This window comes from Chelonoidis abingdonii, chromosome 14 (genome assembly GCF_003597395.2).
Source record: "Chelonoidis abingdonii isolate Lonesome George chromosome 14, CheloAbing_2.0, whole genome shotgun sequence".
Taxonomy (NCBI): Eukaryota; Metazoa; Chordata; order Testudines; family Testudinidae; genus Chelonoidis; species Chelonoidis abingdonii.
The window spans coordinates 37,907,950-37,925,790 of record NC_133782.1 but is presented as its reverse complement, the minus strand read 5'-3'; the positions used below and the strand labels follow the sequence as shown (position 1 = coordinate 37,925,790).

Here is a 17,841-nt window from a genome sequence, read left to right as displayed (position 1 = left end):
ATGGTGAACAGAAGTTACATTGATAAAGTGAACCACTAAAAACAATTTCTTTTATCAGTTCTACACCTCCCCAGTGCTGAGTAGAGCAGGACAGTTACCTCCCATGTCTTATGCATGGGATAGCCATTTGCAGCAGCATTATACTGTTGCTTCATATAGATTTTGCGCTCCACTAGGACACCTTTCCTGCAATACTCCCATCACATCAGTTATACCCCGTTTTGTACTACTGTCTTTCAGTTTTCCCTCCTCACTGGAGTACTTTGTAATTCCCTCAATTTCATTCTACAAATTTTAGGACAATTCTCCAATTTTTTGAGCTCATTTTCATCCTGTCCTCCAATATCCTTGCAAGCAGTGCAACCAGCCTGTGCACCCCTCCCTCTCACCCTTTCTCCTTACTCCCCCACCAGGGCTCTGAAGTCACCTATGCCCTCTTGGCATTCCCAGCCTTGGAGGCCCAGGCAACTCGGCCGAAAAACAAAGCCAACCCTGCTGAAGCTGAGCATGTTCTGTATAGTGAGGTGGTGACAACGCACACCCGAAAGGCAGCTAAATAAGGAGGGGAAACCCTCTCTACGTCTCTCTGCAGCTCCACCTCCTTCAGGCATCTGTATCCTTAACCCTTTATATCTCAAGATCCCTTTTATGCCCCTTGGCAAAGAGTACACCCAACACACTGTTGTCAGACTATTTAGCCAACCAGCAGCTTGTCAGGCATCATATAAAAACTTGTGACCCACTGCCCAGGAATATCACTGTATGATGTATGTATGGGCTGTGTAGAAAGAGTTACATATCTATACTGGAAATATGTTGTGGATGTAGTTGCTAAACAAGTGACTGTCCTGGGACACCTTATAGACTAACAGACATATTGGAGCATGAGCTACCACTCTGATACTTGATAAACATGGTGGCCCTAGACAAAGGAATGTGGACTTGTGAGTCTCTATGCATCAAGCAAACTGGCAGATAAGAAAACCAGGATGGCTTGTGTGATGCTGGGAAGTCTGATCTCTGCTCTTGCCAGGCTGCCGGCATTAGCTAAGAACTGACAACGTCGTAGCTGGAGATCAGACCAGGTCACCTATATGTTCATTTTGGTCTAAATAGGTAAGAGTCTTCTAAGAATCTCTTTCATGTTTAGACTCTATAAAACGCTTATATGTGGCTGGCTACATTAATCTCATTCATAATGTCGGCATCCTGTGTTATAAGGTGACATTTGTTTGCTCTGTAACTGTAAACACCCACACAGTCTGGAGAGACACACGACCAAGTTTGAAATACGACTTTGCCACAGGAGGGGTTATTTCCTGCCCATTGAGACCTGACACGCCATTGTGGAACATCAGAGGATGAAACTCTTTGTTGATTATGTCCCCTCACACATGAAGAGGAGACGTGGATGGGAACTCATCTCGTCCTCATCACATCTGGGGGAATGGAATAAAAATTCCTGACGAGAAGAAATTGCATCTTTTTGGCTTTTTGAACTCAAAGGGGCCAGAGACTCTGAACTGAAGCTAGAGATCCCCAGGGGCTTCCTTCTAGGTCTGGCCTTAAAGACTCTTTGAATTGACAGATCACTACAAATCTGTCACTCTTCGGATTTAGATGGCAATTTATTGGCGTGTAAATGTTTTCTTACTTTAATCTGCTGATTACGCTTATTTTTTACCCAAGTTAATAAAGCTTTAGATAGTTTATCACAGGATTGGCTACAGGGGTTGTCTTTGGTGTAGGATCTAAGTTGATCTGGGGTAAGTGACTCGTCTCTTGAACCTGGAAGCAACCTGAATGTGATGTGATTTTTGGTGTAAGTGACCATTACAACTAATTCCAGTTTGTCTGTGTCAAGGTTTTTTCCCCACTTTGAACTTTAGAGTTCAAGAAGTGGGGATCTGCATGATCACTTTTAAGCTTAATTACTAGCTTAAATTTGGTACGCTGCCACCAGCCAGAAGTCTGTGTCTCCCACACTTCTGTTCCCCCAAAAACCTTCCCTGGGGAACCCAAGACCCAAACCCCTTGGGTCTTAAAACAAGGAGAAATAAACCATCCCGCCTCCTTTCCCCCCTAGACTTTCCCCTCCCTGGGTTGCCTTGGGAAGCTACACAGATCCAAACTCCTTGGATTTTAAGCAAATGAGGAATTAACCCTCCCCCCTTTCTTTTCCCCCCACCAATCCCTGGTGAGTTTAGACTCAATCCCTTAGATTCCAAAACAAGGAAAAATCAATCAGGTTCTTAAAAAGAAAGCTTTTAATTAAAGAAAGAAAAAGTAAAAATTATCTCTGTAAAAATCAGGATGGAAAATGCTTTACAGGGTACTCAGATTCATATAGACTAGAGGGACCCCCCCCCCCCCAGCCTGAGATTCAAAGTTACAGCAAACAGAGGTAAAAATCCTTCCAGCAAAAAGACACATTTACAAGTTAAGAAAACAAACATAAGACTAATCCCTTTTGCCTGGCTATACTTACTATTTTGAAACATGAAAGACTGATTCAGAAAGATTGGGAAAACCTGGAATGATGTCCCTGGTCCTCTCTTAGCCCCAAGAGCGAACAACAAACAAAACAAAAACACAAACAAAGACTTCCCTCCACCAAGATTTGAAAGTATCTTGTCCCCTATTGGTCCTCTGGTCAGGTGTCAGCCAGGTTCACTGAGCTTCTTAACCCTTTACAGGTAAAAGAGACATTAACCCTTAACCATCTGTTTATGACACGCCCCCCCCAAATCTCAGACAGTGTGGAACCACACTGGCGGTGATTTCTTCCTAGAACTTTAGAATAAACAGATTAATAAAACACATGCACCTTTACATATACTACTAATTATGTAAACTACAAGACTTTTCACATTTTAGGACAATTTTTAACCAGTTGATTCTGGGAAACTTTCACGGGAGAGTGCATCAGCTACTTTGTTAGAAGCTCCTGAAATGTGTTGAATTTCAAAATCAAAATCTTGGAGAGCTAAACTCCATCGAAGCAGTTTTTTGTTGTTTCCCTTGGCAGTATGAAGCCACTTTAGCGCAGCATGGTCGTTTTGTAGCTGGAACCGCCGTCCCCAAACGTATGGGCGTAGCTTTTCCAGGGCATACACAATGGCGTAGCATTCCTTTTCACTGATTGACCAGTGGCTTTCCCTCTCAGACAGTTTCTTGCTGAGAAACACGACAGGATGGAAGTTTTGATCCGGTCCTTCCTGCATTAAAACTGCTCCTACACCACGCTCAGATGCATCTGTGGTTACTAGGAATGGTTTGTCAAAGTCTGGGGCCCTTAGCACAGGGTCAGACATGAGTGTCGCCTTAAGCTGGGTAAAGGCCTTCTGACACTCATCAGTCCACTTAACTGCATTTGCTGGGTCTTTTTGGTCAGGTCTGTTAGTGGGGCAGCGATTTGGCTGTAGTGTGGTACAAATCGCCTGTAATACCCGGCCAAGCCTAAGAAGGATTGGACCTGTTTCTTTGACTTTGGGACAGGCCACTTTTGGATAGCATCCACCTTGGCCTGTAGGGGGTTTATTGTTCCTTGACCCACCTGGTGTCCAAGGTAAGTCACTCTGTTTTGGCCTATTTGACACTTTTTAGCCTTAACAGTTAGTCCTGCCTGCCTGATGCGCTCAAAGACTTTTTCCAGGTGTTCTAGGTGTTCTGCCCATGAATCAGAAAAAATGGCCCACATCATCGAGGTAGGCAACTGCATATTCTCCCAATCCTGCTAGGAGACCATCTACAAGTCTTTGGAAGGTGGCGGGGTGCATTTCGCAGCCGAAAGGAAGCACATTAAATTCATACACCCCTGCATGGGTGATGAAGGCTGACCTTTCTTTGGCGGTTCATCTAGCGGTACTTGCCAGTACCCTTGGTTAAGTCTATTGTAGAGATGAACTGGGCACGTCCCAATTTCTCCAATAGCTCATCGGTGCGTGGCATTGGATAGTTGTCGGGACGAGTTACAGCATTTAGCTTACGGTAGTCCACGCAAAAGCGTATTTCCCCATCTGGTTTGGGTACTAGAACCACTGGAGATGCCCATGCACTGGTAGAGGGGCGGATTATACCATCTGTAGCATGTTTTGGATCTCCCATTCTATAGCAGCTTGGGCATGAGGAGACACCCGGTAGTAGGGGGGTTCTAATTGGGTGAGCATTACCTGTGTCAATGGAGTGGTATGCCCGTTCAGTCCGTCCTGGGGTGGCTGAGAACAATGGGGCGAAGCTAGTGCACAGCTTCTTGATCTGTTGCCGCTGCAGACGTTCCAAGGTTGTGGAGAGGTTCACCTCTTCCACGCCACCGTCACTTTTTCCTTCATAGTAGTAGACACCTTCAGGCCACTCAGCGTCATCTTCTCCCTGGGCTGTAAACTGACAAACCTTTAAGTCTCTGGAATAAAAGGGCTTGAGAGAATTAACATGGTACACTTTAGGCTTTAGGGTTGGAAGTGGGAAATGCTATGAGATAGTTAACAGCTCCTAGGCGCTCTTGGACCGTGAATGGCCCTTCCCATGACGCTTCCATCTTATGGGCCTGTTGCGCCTTCAAGACCATAACCTGGTCTCCTACTTTGAAGGAACGCCTCTGGTATGTTTATCATACCAGGCCTTTTGCTCTTCTGAGCATCCTTTAGGTTTTCTTTAGCAAGGGCTAAAGAGTGTCGGAGGGTGCTTTGTAGGTTGCTTACAAAGTCTAGAATGTTAGTTCCTGGAGAAGGCGTAAACCCTCCCATTGCTGCTTCACCAACTGTAATGGCCCCTTAACCTCGTGGCCATACACAAGTTCGAATGGTGAAAACCCTAAACTGGGATGTGGTACAGCCCTGTAGGCAAAAAGCAACTGCTGCAACACTAGGTCCCAATCATTGGAGTGTTCATTTACGAATTTACGTATCATGGCCCCCAAGTTCCATTAAACCTCTCCACCAGGCCATTGGTTTGATGGTGGTAAGGGGTGGCAACCAAGTGATTCACCCCATGAGCTTCCCACAGATTTTTCATGGTCCCTGCCAGGAAATTAGTTCCTGAATCTGTAAGGATGTCGGAGGGCCAACCTACCCTGGCAAAAATGTCTGTTAAGGCCTGGCACACAGTTTTAGCCCTGGTGTTGCTTAGAGCTACTGCTTCCGGCCATCGGGTAGCAAAGTCCACGAAAGTCAGTATGTACTGCTTTCCTCTGGGGTCTTTTTTGGGAAAGGACCCAGAATATCCACAGCTACTCGCTGAAATGGGACCTCAATTATGGGGAGTGGCTGGAGAGGGGCTTTGACCTGGTCTTGGGGCTTTCCCACTCTTTGGCACACCTCACAAGACCGGACATAATTAGCAACGTCCTTGCCCATCCCCTCCCAGTGGAAGGACTTCCCCAACCTGTCTTTGGTTCTGTTCACCCCAGAATGGCCACTGGGATGATCATGGGCTAAGCTTAAGAGCTTTCCCCGGTACTTAGTTGGAACTACCAACTGTTTTTGAGGATGCCAGTCTTCCTGGTGTCCACCAGAAAGAGTCTCCTTGTATAAAAGTCCTTGTTCTACAACAAACCGGGATCGGTTAGAAGAGCTGAGAGGCGGTGGGTGCTCCGTGCCCACCCAAGCTTTCTGAAGGCTGTCATCTGCTTCCTGCTCAGTCTGGAACTGTTCCCTTGAGGCTGGAGACACCAGTTCCTCCTTAGACTGTGGACTTGGGCTTGGTCCCTCTGGAAGCGATGTAGGTGATGGGGTTGTTTTCGTTGATGGTGAACCGCTTTCCGCTGGTGCACTATGCGATATTTCAGGCTCTGGCTGAGCCTCTTGGTAGGGTTGTCTGCTGCTTCTGCCAGTTCAGGCCCGCTGGTGCCCTCTGGCGTTGGGTTGGAGATGGGTTTGCAAGCGCTGGCGTCAGTGCTGGCAACGGTTCTGGTGCTGGTTGCTTTTCCAGTTCCGGTTCTGGGACTGGATGCACTGTGGCTGTTGCAGTCGTTGGCAGGGGATCCGGTTCCACCACCTCTGTCTGGGTCTCTGGTAACACACAGACGGGGCCTTGTGGACGGCTCAGGAACAGGATGGGTCTGGAAGCTTGCCTGGCTTGGCTGCGTGTAACCATTCCCACCCTCTTGGCCCGCTTCACCTGGTTGGCCAAGTCTTCCCCCAGTAGCATGGGGATGGGATAATTGTCATAGACTGCAAAAGTCCACATTCCTGACCAGCCCTTGTACTGGACAGGCAGTTCAGCTGTAGGCAAGTTTACAGATTTTGACATGAATGGGTGAATTGTCACTTGGGCCTCTGGGTTGATGATTTTGGGATCCACTAAGGATTGATGGATAGCTGACAGTTGTGCCCCTGTATCTCTCCACACGATAACTTTCTTTCCTCCCACTCTCAAGGTTTCCTTTCTCTCCGAGGGTTTTTGAGAGGCATCTGGGCCTGGGGATCTTTGGTTTGATGGTGGTGTAATGAACTGCACTCGGTTGGGGTTCTTGGGGCAGTTGGCCTTTATATGTCCCAGTTCATTACACTTAAAGCATCGCCCAGCTGACTGGTCACTGGGCCGAGGTGGGTTGCTGGAGACAGGGCAGAGCTTTCTTGCTGCTTTCAAACGTTTTATCTCACTTGATCTTCTCTCTCTCTGTGACAGGCCGGAGGGCTTTCCTGGTGTTCTAACACTTCCTTTCTGGTTGATTTAAAACTCACCTTCTTCCTTTTCTTCCTTTCCGGCAGGTTTAGCATTTTCTGTCCTGTCCCTTTTTTGCAGTTTTGAAACTCTTTCCTTGTCATTCTCCTTTCCTGAAGTTTTCAAACTTTCTCTCTGACCTTTTTCCTTTCTTGATCACTAGGTGAGAATCCGCTTTCTTCTGTAAATGATTTAAAAGGGGCTCAACTGCCCTTTACTCACTGTTATTTAAAATGTGTAAACACCTGTTTTTGTTCAAAAATCTTCTATCCTGAACATGTGAAAACACACACAAGCTTCCTAATTCCCCACAGAAAGAAAAAATAAAACATGAATCTTTTTTCCATAATGCCCAACATGGCAGAAGTGCACACGTCCCTAAATGAGACTGGAAGGTGGGACATGAAGCAAAAAAGGGGACATGGAAACTTGTCAAAATTGGTATGCTGGTTACGAGGTACAGAAGAACTACACTACCTCCTCCAGGGCCGGCTTTAGGCCTATTTCACCAATTCCCCCGCATCGGGCCCCACGCCTAAGAGGGCCCCGGGCCCAGTGATAATCCCTTCCCTGGCTAGAGTCGCCTTTTTTTTTTACTCACCTGGCAGCACTCTGGGTCTTCGGTGGCACTTCGGTGGCAGGTTCTTCGCTCGCTCTGGGTCTTTGGTGGCACTTTGGTGGCGGGTCCTTCGCTCGCTCTGAGTCTTCAGTGGCTGGTCCTTCAGTGCTGCAGAGGACCTGGAGCGAGTGAAGGACCCGTCGCTGAAGTGCCACCAAAGACTCAGGCCACCACCCAGTGAATACAGGCCCCATGTGTTTTTTTACATATGTATATATTTTTAGTCATCCCTGCCAGCGCCCATCAAAACTGTCCGATTTGGGCCCTGCACTTGCTAAAGCTGGCCCTGGCTGCAGGGAATACATCACATCTCTCTATGTGAGACAGATGCATGTATATCTATCATTCTCTATAGAGACAGAAAAATAGTCATGTACCTTTATTTGCTATTTTTCTCACTGTCTCTGATGTTATGGGAAAGTATTAAAATGGGAAAAAGTCAATGATGGTTCTGAAGGAGATTAGAGAGATACAATGGCAGATAGGAAACGGTCAGTATGAAAGTTTTAAGGTTCACTTAAATAGCTGAAAGCTAAGAAACAAAAATGATGACACGATGACAAAGCGCCAGGTTTAATTTTTAAAGCAAATTTTACTGAACATTTTCTACCGGTGCCCAGGCAAATTTCCGTCTATGCAGAGCCCTTCCCTTCTATGGTGACAATGAATGCACAATGTCAAGTAACACACAGACTGAAACAATGTTAATGTCAGCTTTTGCCTTTTGGCCCTGCTCCCCGGAGCCCCACAACCCCGCTCCCCAGGCCGGAGCCCCACAACCTCGCAGCCTCAATCTCCCGACTGGAGTCCCGCAACCCCGCAGCCGCGCTCCCCCAGCCAAAGCCCTGCAACCTTGCAGCCCAGCTCTCCTGGCCGGAGCACCGCGACCCCGAAACCTTGCTCTTCTGGCCAGAGCCCCACAACCCTGCATCCTCGCTCCTTCTGCCAGAGTCCTGCAACCCCGCGGCCCCGGTCTCCTGGCCTGAGAGTGGCAAGTGCGGCTGCCCCCCCACAACCCCGCGGCCCCGCTACCACCACCGGAGCATGGAAATCAGAAGTGCTGCCCGGAGAGTACATCCCCCATGAATTGGGCCCTGCACTGGCTAAAGCCGGCCCTGCCCTTCTCAGGGGTATTACAGACAGACAGGGCTCATTGCTCATGGTGATGGCCACTGGCTCACTCCTCCTGGCTGGGACATTCCGTCCGGACAGACGGACCCAGTAGGAACAGCTGTATGACCCAGATACCGTCTGCTCAATGATGTTCAAGTTGTAGGTGTAGCTGCTCTTGGATGAAGCCAGCGCCAACAGGGCTATTCCACCTCCAAAGTACTGGAAACCTTTAACCCTGTCAACCAAAGGGGGTGTTGAACACACGAGTCCCACGGAGTCACCAGCACAGTTCACCCGGTGCCGGGGATTCAAGGAGAGGGAGGAGAGGGATGGGGCCGCAGGAGCATCTGGGAAACATCAATGGCACCTATCCATCCTAATAAACACAGGACAAGCACCTTCAATCCCAACCCAGTCCCTTCAGGCTGTGGGGGACCCCTCCCCCGTCTGCGGCCCACTCAGGTCCTTCCTGAGGTCCTCATCAGAGCTCACTGAGAACCCATGGCCTGAATTAAAGGGGACTCTGTATGGCAAATGTAACTGTGGTGCTTCTACAGCCACAGTATCTGAGTGCCTCCCAGTCTTTAATTCAGGAGGAAGGCAGTGCTGTTACTTCCCCCAGAGCAACAGGCACTCTCTAGTGGGTGGGCCTTGGGCACCCAAACCACTGCCCTGCTCTTTCTTCCTGAGCCCCCACTCTCGAGTTTCCCTTTCACCCGAGCCCCTGCCCTTGTGTGGCCTCATCCCCTGAGGCCCAACTCCCACACCATAGACCCTCTAAGATGTGCTGGGCACTACCTTGTGGGCATTACCTCAGGAGCCAACATTTGAAATCAGGTATAGAATCAATATTCATAACGTCAAATATGAAAATGATACATGCATGCAAATAGCATAATCATAACCAGCAAATCATAACCTTTTCATAGATACCTCACTTGACAACCTTTGTACAAGATTTGCTGCAAATATATAACAGTGACTCCCCAAAGACTCTCACCCCCAGCTCACTCCGCTCTGCCCCCTACCCCTGCCCCCTCGCCCTTACAGCTGGTAAAAAGAGGGAGGGCAGAGTCCTCCCACTTATAACAGTGATGGAGCCCTGCCCCTTGTTTTCGCTCCCTGACTCCCTCCCCTATAACAGTTGCACAAAGAGCCTACAATTGGTGTTAGCTGCCTACATGGCTCAGGCCCTTTTGAAAACCCCACTAGGGACCTAGATGCCCTGTTGAGGTATCTAAATACCTCTGAGAAATGGAGACTATGATTTTCAAAGCTATTTAGATGCCGAAAGACAGAGGTAGGTGGCGACCTCCCATGGATTTCATGGCTTCATAGATTCCAAGGTCAGAAGGGATCGCTGGGATTATCTGGTGTGACCTCCTCTATCAGCCTTGCCAGAGAAGAGCCCTGAAATAATACCTAGAGCAGATCTTTTAGAAAAAAGATCTCACCTCGAGTTAAAAATTGCCGGTGGTGGAGCATCCACCATGGCCCTTGGGAGATTGGGCCAGTTGGTATACCCCATTAAAAAAGTATTGGTAATTTCCATTTCAGTGGGAGTTGGGTTCCGCCATGCTTTCGAAGCGCCTGTTAAGGGGGCTGCTCTATACACTGAGCATCTTCCCGTCGCCACAGCTCATACAGAAAAGGCCGAGCTAAATTAGGTTTTAAAGCTCCTCTTTTGAAGGTATTGGTCAGTGTTTCTGTTCAGGACCAGGACTGAGAAGAAAGGAAAATGCCTTCACAGGATGAGTCCAGGAGCTTCAATTCATGACTTGCTAGACACCCAAATTCATGGACTCAGTAGAGACACTGGATTATGGGTCATTGCAATAGTCTCTCACCACTAACCCCCTCCTATCCTATAAACTGCAGAGGTGTTCACTGCCTCTTCACCTTAAATGATCGTTCGCATGTGCTTAACTCCTATTGCCGAATAACTGGTTCCACTTGGATGTAGGCCTTCCACTGTGACACCCTGAAACCTTCCCAGCCCAGAAGAAGAGCTCTGTATAGGCCACAAATGGGGTTGCCAACCCTCCAGTGATTGTCCTGGGGTCTCCAGAAACTAGGAATAATTTGGCATTAACTATGATGTCATGCAATGACACCTCCAGGAATACGTCCAACCAAAATGGGCAACCTTAGCTCAAAAGCTTGTCCTTTCACGCCACAGAAGTTGGTCCAATCAAAATATATCACTCCCCTGCCTTGTCTCTTGAATATCCTGGGATCAATACTGCACTTAGGACAAGTGACAGATTAGAGGAGGCTTCAGGATGGGATAGATATTATCTGATTAAATCTGACCATATAGAATCATTGTTGCAACCACTGTTATATTTGCAGCAAATCTTGTACAAAGGTTGTCAAGTGAGGTATCTATTGAAAGGTTATGATTTGCTGGTTATGATTGCTATTTGCATGCATGTATCATTTTCGTATTGACGTTATGAATATTGTTCTATACCTGATTTCAGATGTTGGCTCCTGGGGTAGTGCCCACAAGGTAGTGCCCAGCACATCTTGGAGGGACTATTCAAGCTAAGTGGTTCATCAAGAAACACTGGCTGACAATGGCTATGGGAGATGCCATCTACACTGAGTGGGCTGTCGTGAAACGTGCTGTCTGGAATGTAGGTAATGGCTTCTTGCAATGAGAGGGAAATTGGGCATGAAACATGTGACTTGCGCATGTGACTCAAAACCCCATCCTGTTGCTGTAATTTTCCACAGTAAGAACAATGGTGCCCTCCACGAGGCAAAAGTTATAAAAGGCTCTGAAACACCTTCAGTTTGTCTTCAATCCTGCTTCTTACCTCTGGAGAGACCTTGCTACAACACGTAAGCTCTGAACAAATAACTGAAATGGGACCATCCAAAGACAGTTGCTGACTTTCTGTAGTAAATAAGCCCCGAATTTTAATAATAAATCAAAATCAAGCTAATCCCATTTCAAACAATGGCCGAAACAAGCTAATCCCTAAGAATCCCAACATGCTATGTGACTAGATCCCTCGTGTGCAGTTTTAGGACTGTGGTAGGCCTGCTCTGCACCCCCGACTCTGCTCTCTACCTTGCCTCCTGTGACGAAGTGGGTTTTCTTGGGGTTTTCTGTCTTTTCCAGGTTTGCATGCACACGGGGTGGGACTCAATTACCTGGGTGTTACTGGTTAACGAGGTGAGGGAGAGGGAGTTTGTTGTTACAGATCGACCGGAGAGGGACCCAGCCCAGGAGACACAACCGTTCTGGCCAGTGGGAGGACAATGGGCTGCCAGAGAGAGGACCCCGGTGACTGACCAGCCGGTTCCAGCCAGAGGAGAGCTGCGAGGAAGGGGACTCAGGCCTTCCTGTTTCCGAACCCTGTTTACCGAGAGAAAGACAATGGACATGAGGCGGGGGCTGAGTCGCGGATATGCAGAGACCCAACTGGAAAGCAGGGGGCTCGGGCTAGCGAGGGGAAGCAGGCAGAGCCCACCTGGATGCAGGAGACTGGGATGTGCTGTTATGTGAGAGGCCCAGGCCTGAGGCCCCTGAGAGTTTCCTGTGCTGTGTTCAACTCTCAATAAACCCTCCTGTTTTATGCTGGCTGAGAGTCACTCTGGTCTAGAGAGCAGGGTTGCATCAGCCCTTTGGGGTGAAGAGGCCCAGGCGGTCCAGAGTGCGTGGACTCAGCCCGGAGGCGGGCGCCGCCAGACGAGCGGAACGAGGCTCAAGGCTCAGAGAGATGCGGCTCCAGGAGGTGGAGGGGCCTGACCCTGAGAGAGAGTGGACCCCCGAGAAGGGCTGTCTCACTGAAAGGGGCACCCCCCACGGACCGCACAGGGCCAAGTGTGGGCACGATCTGTGAGTCCGTGACACCTCCACTTAACCCTGCTTGCCGGGATCCAATCAAAAAACAGGAGCAACAAGCTACAACAAGCCAAAGAAGCAACAAGCTATGAGCCAGAAACTAGCCAACAAGCAAGTCACTAGCCAATGAAGCCAAAAACAAGCCCAATTTCTGCATTTTTTTCACAGGTTTGGCATGTCTGCATCCAAGCTGTGGATGTTGCAGTGACTTGACTCAAGCCAGCAGTTTATTCCATCACTGCTACAAACCCTGAGCCAACAACTTTCCAATTACTGTATGTATTTGATTCTTTTAACCAATTGTAGCTCTCAGCTTCCTTCCTTTCTTTCTTTCTTTTTATGAATAAACCTTTAGATTTTAGATACTAAAGGATTGGCACCAGTGTGATTTTTGGATAAGATCTAAGTTATATGTTGACCTGGGTGTGTGGCTAGTCCTTTGGGATCAGAAGAAGCTATTATTTGATGAGAACCACTCATCTCTGAATCCAGTGTTTTCGGTGGTGATATAAGAACTGAGAAAACTGCCTTTATGTTTTCTTGTTAGCCAGTGTGGTGAACCAGGAGTTTACTTTTGTGGCTGGTTTGGTAAATCCTATGGGGGATCAGCCAGCAGTCTTGGGGTGTCTCTGCTCTATTTCTCAGCAGTTTGTCTGAATTTGTCACCCTCAGTTTTAACCCCCTGAGGCCCAGTTCCAATGGGGGATGAAGATGCGAACACAAAGACGTACAGTAACTCCTTGCCGAACGCAGCAGTTATGTTCCTGGAAAATGCTACTTTAAGCAAAACGATGTTAAGTGAATCCAATTTCTCCATAAGCATTAATGTAAGTGGCAGGAATAGGTTCCAGGGAAATTTTGCCAGACAAAAGACATTATACACACTGTGACAGACCCAGGCTGTGGGGTACAGGAGTCTGGTAGAGGGCAAATATACTGGTGACTGGGTGAGTAGTTTTCTGTTCCCTGAGTGACCAGAGCAGGGGCTGCACTAGAGTAATCAGGAACCTGCTAGAACCAATTCAGACAGACAGGCTGATTAGAACACCTGCAGCCAATCAAGGCAGGCTAATCAGGGCACCTGGGTTTAAAAAGGAGCTCACTCCAGTCAGGCGAGGGGGAGCCAGAGGAGAGCAAGTGCGTGTGAGGAGCTAAAAAGAGAAGAGATATCCCACCCTCTGACCTCCACACCTCAACCAAGCTTCACAATCAGCATTGCTGTGTACAGTATTCAATTGTTTAAAACTTACATTGTGTATATATGTGGTGTGTATATGTGTGTGTATATCTATATTTATATCTATATCTAGCTATATATTATTATCTATAAAAATGTATTGTGACCAAATTTCCTCCGCTACCTTGGTGGGTCCTGCGCTTATTGGCAGATTTGCTCACCTCGGTGATCATCCACTACACCGAGGATGCCTGGACTTGTTTCTTGCAACGTGGTCGGGGCCAATTTTGGATGGCCTCCAATTGTTCACTTGGAGTTTTACCAGACCTTTTCCACAATGTAGCCAAGATATTTGGCCTCCATAAACCCTCAGCGCACTTGGCTGGGTTTGCTGTAAGGCCAGCTCGCCTGAAGGTATCAAAGGACTGCCTCCACTTTCTCTAGGTAAGTTTCCAGTCTGGGGTATGAATGACGACATCGTCCAAGTAGGCAGCTGCATAACTGTTGGACTTTTGCCTAGCCTATAGTAATAGGTTCTCTGGGCCTCCTGTGCCTTTTCCTAATGTTCTTGTACAATAGAGGTGACACGGCTATCCGATCTCGCATCTGTATTACATGTTCTATATATTTCTCTTCCCCCCATTGGTTCCTCTTCCCAGATCTCTTTGGCGATGTCTAATATGCCACAGGGGTGGAGCCCATACAACAACTTGAAATGGGAAAACCCAGTTGAGGCCTGAGGTACCTCCTGGATAGCGAACATAAGTTAGGGTAGTAGGGTGTCCCAATCGTTCCATCCGACTTACCACCTTCCTTATCTTAGCCTTGAGGGTTCAGTTAAACCTTTCACCAATCCATCAGTCTGCGGATGGTAGACTGAAGTTCTCAGGGTATGTATATGGAGCAGCGTACAGAGTCCTTCCTTAGTTTTGACATAAATGGGGTTCCTTGGTCTGTTAAATCTCCTTTGGTAGCCTCACTGGCAAAATCCCCAGCAGCTCTTTGGCTATCATTTTAGAAGCTGTGTTGCTCAAGGGGATGGCTTCTGGGCAGCGAGTAGCATAGTCCAAAACACAAGTATATATTGGTGGCCCCAAGCCATCTTCTCCAGGGGTCCCACTAGGTCCATGGCTATTCACTCAAAGGGACCTCTATGATGGGAAGGGGTACTAATGATGCCCTCAGGTGGGGACGGGGACTGTGCAGTTGACGCTCCAGGCAGGACGCACAGTACCTCCGCACTTCTTCATGTACTCTGGGCCAGAGAACTGTCATAGGACTCATGCCAGGGTCTTCTCTACCCCAATGCCCCCTGAAAGATGACTATGAGCAAGACTTAATACAGCGTTCTGGTGTTTTTGAGGTACTAGATCTGTTGTACCTTCTGCCCTGTACTGGTGCCCCGGTATAAGAGATTCTTCTTCATTATGAGTAGGGTCTTGGTTCCTGGTTTTCCCTTCCATGGGGATCCCACCTATTTCAGTCACCTCCTTCCTAATGTTGTCGTACCTTGGGTCTTCAGCCTGTTCCCGTCCAAAATTTCCTCTCCTGGGGCTACTCTGCCCAGATCTAGGGTCCAGTCTCTGTTGCCTCTACTGGTTCGAAGCGTCTAGGGTGGGGTCAGACTCGGGTGCTTCTCCCTCTGGGTGGCCTCCTTTCAGCTGCTCGGATCCGCCTACCCACAAGAGCGACCCTCTGGCTTTGAGTTCAGTATTCGGGTTCCCAAGGCTTTAGCTGCCCTCCTTTCCCTTTTTGACTTTCTACCTTGTCTGGGTATGGAAAACAATCTGGGATATTTCAGAGAAGACTGGGGATTGACAGTCTACTGTGGATTAATAGAGCACGGGTCTGCCCAGTTCCCAGGTTACACTGCATTGGTTCCTCAGCATTGGGACACAGTGCAGCTATATGTCCCCACTTCCCGCAGGCATAACATCTGTATGAAGCCCTAGGCTTCCTTAGTCTCTTGGTTTGGGCAGTCTAACATCACGATCCTCTTCTTCCTCAGTGCTCTGACTCTTTGTCCACCTGGGCCTCCTGGTGGCCCAGTCACCCGAGCTCTAGGGCTTGGTGCTGCTAGTTTAACCAGGGTGCTCTCTTCCTTAACTGGTCGGGTCAGCTCCCTCGCCGTCCTTCGCCTCTCTACCAATGCAACAACCTCATCATAGGTGGAGGGTTCGTTCTGGCATTACCAAGGTACGAAGGTCTGGGGTAGTCCCCTCATGTATCGGTCGATGACCAGAACCTCTAGTATCTCTTCCAGACTCAGGACTCCGTTGCAACCACTTCGTGCGAGATGGATGAGGTCATACAATTGGACCGCGGGGTTTTGTTTTCCTCGTACCTCCACTCGTGATACCGCTGGGCCCGCACTGCGGTCGTTACCGCAGATCTGGCCAAGATCTCTGCTTTCAGTTGAGGGTAGTCTGCTGCAGCCTCTGTCAGGCAGATCATAGTAACCCTTCTGGGCCTCCCTCACACAGGAATGGGGCAAGGATGCCAGACCACTGATCTCGAGGCCAGGCCCTCCGTAGGTCTGTCCTCTCAAAGGCCAGAAGATATGCCTCACATCATCCTCCCATGTCATTTTCTGCAGCCAGTGGCTGGTCCGTATGACTGCATCCCATCATGCCGTGGTTCAGCTCTGTTAAGGGTCTTTACCTGGTTTCCAGTTCCCGCAACATAGCTCGGTCTTGAGAAGCCTGGTCCATCAGCAGGGCAATTAGTCTCTTGCTGCAGCCACACTTGCCTTCCTGTGGGGAAGCTGCCTGGACACGGTAAGCCTCCTGCTGCGGCCACTGTAGCTTGTATAATGCCCGTACAAAGTCATCCATTGTGGTGAAAAAAAATAAATAAACTCCTCTACCTTTTTTTGTTGTTGTTAAATCACCCTCCTCTTCTGCTGCGCTGTGCACACCCAAATCCCACTTCTACGCCATGTTGTGACAAAGTTCCTCCGCTACCCTTGGTGGGTCCGCACTTATTGGCAATAGAAATTTTCTCACCTCGGTGATCTTCCCCACAGTCTGGGTCAACTCCTCCTGTGTCTGATCAGGAGTTGGGAGGTTTGGGGGGAACCCAGGCCCACCCTCTACTCTGGTTCCAGCCAGGGCCCGTGGATTGCAGTGTCTAGAGTGCCTCCTGGAACAGCTGCATGACAGCTACACCTCCCTGGGCTACTTGCCCAAGCTCCTCAACACCTTCTTTATCCTTCACCACACAGGACCTTCTTCTCCTGGTGTCTGATACACCTTGTACTCCTTAAGTCCTCCCAGCAGCACAGCCTCTCAGGGTACGTCTACACTGCACGATATTTCGAATTAGCTTAAACGATATTACAACAGATCTAATAAAATCGGTTTAAGCGCGTCCACAGTGGGATCCCGAAATCGATTGTTTGCGTCCATGGTCCACAACGCTAACCATCGATTTCAGGAGCGGATGCACTGTGGGTAGCTGTTCCTCAGCTATCCCATAGTTCCCACTTCCCGTGTTGAGAGCACAGTCCTGATGGGGCAGAAACACTGCCCCGGGTGGTGCTGGGTACAGCCTCACCCCTCCCTTTGTGAAGGCCAGCAGACAACCCTTTGGCGCCTTTTTCGCGGAGTGCATTGAGCAAACGCGCAATAGCACAGCAATCTTTCCCTTTTTTTTTCACGTGGTGGTGGGGGGAAATAAACTGAGGAGCTGTTACGCCCTGAACCAGCGAGACACTGTGTTTGAACCTCAAGACAATGGGAGGCTCAGCCAAGATGCAAATAATTTTCAGAGACTGCTGTGGACTGTGGGGATAGCTGGAGTCCTCAGTGACCCCCTCCCTCCCTTCATGAGCGTCCATTTTGAGTCTCTGCTTCCCGTTACGCTTGTCAACAGCGCTGTGTATCCTGGAGTTTTTATTCAAAGCTTTGGCATTTCGTGTTCTGTAACGGAGCTGGATACAAACAGAATTTGTCTCCCCATACAGCGATCAGACCTAGTATCTCCCGTACGGTCTATGCTGGAGCTCTTTTTCGATTTCCAACTGCATCGCCAGCCGTGCTGATCAGAGCTCACGCTGGGCAAGCAGGAAATGTTAATTCAAAGTTCGCGGGGGCTTTCCTGTTTACCTTCCCGCTGCATCCAAGTTCAGATTGCTGTCCAGAGCGGTCAGTGCTGCACTCTGGGATGCCGCCCGGAGGCCAATAACGTCGATTTCCGTCCACATGAACCCTAATCCGAGTTATCACTATCGAATTTAGCGCTACTCTCTCTTTTGGGAGGAGTTCCATAATCGATTTAAGGAGTCGTTTTAACTCGATATTAATGATGACATTGTGGTGAACGGATACAGCGTTAAATCAGTATATCGGCCATTAAACCCGATTTAAAGTCGCAGTGTAGACCTGGCCTCACTCTCAGCTCCTTGCGCCTCTT

The 17,841-nt window shown here is 48.7% G+C and overlaps 1 protein-coding gene across 1 annotated transcript in view; it reads left to right on the top strand.

Moving 5' to 3' along the window:
* LOC142047750 (Fc receptor-like protein 5) overlaps window positions 1-17,841 on the top strand; it is a 194,054-nt gene that overhangs the window by 30,345 nt on the left and 145,868 nt on the right. The gene's annotated exons all lie outside the window — the stretch shown is intronic.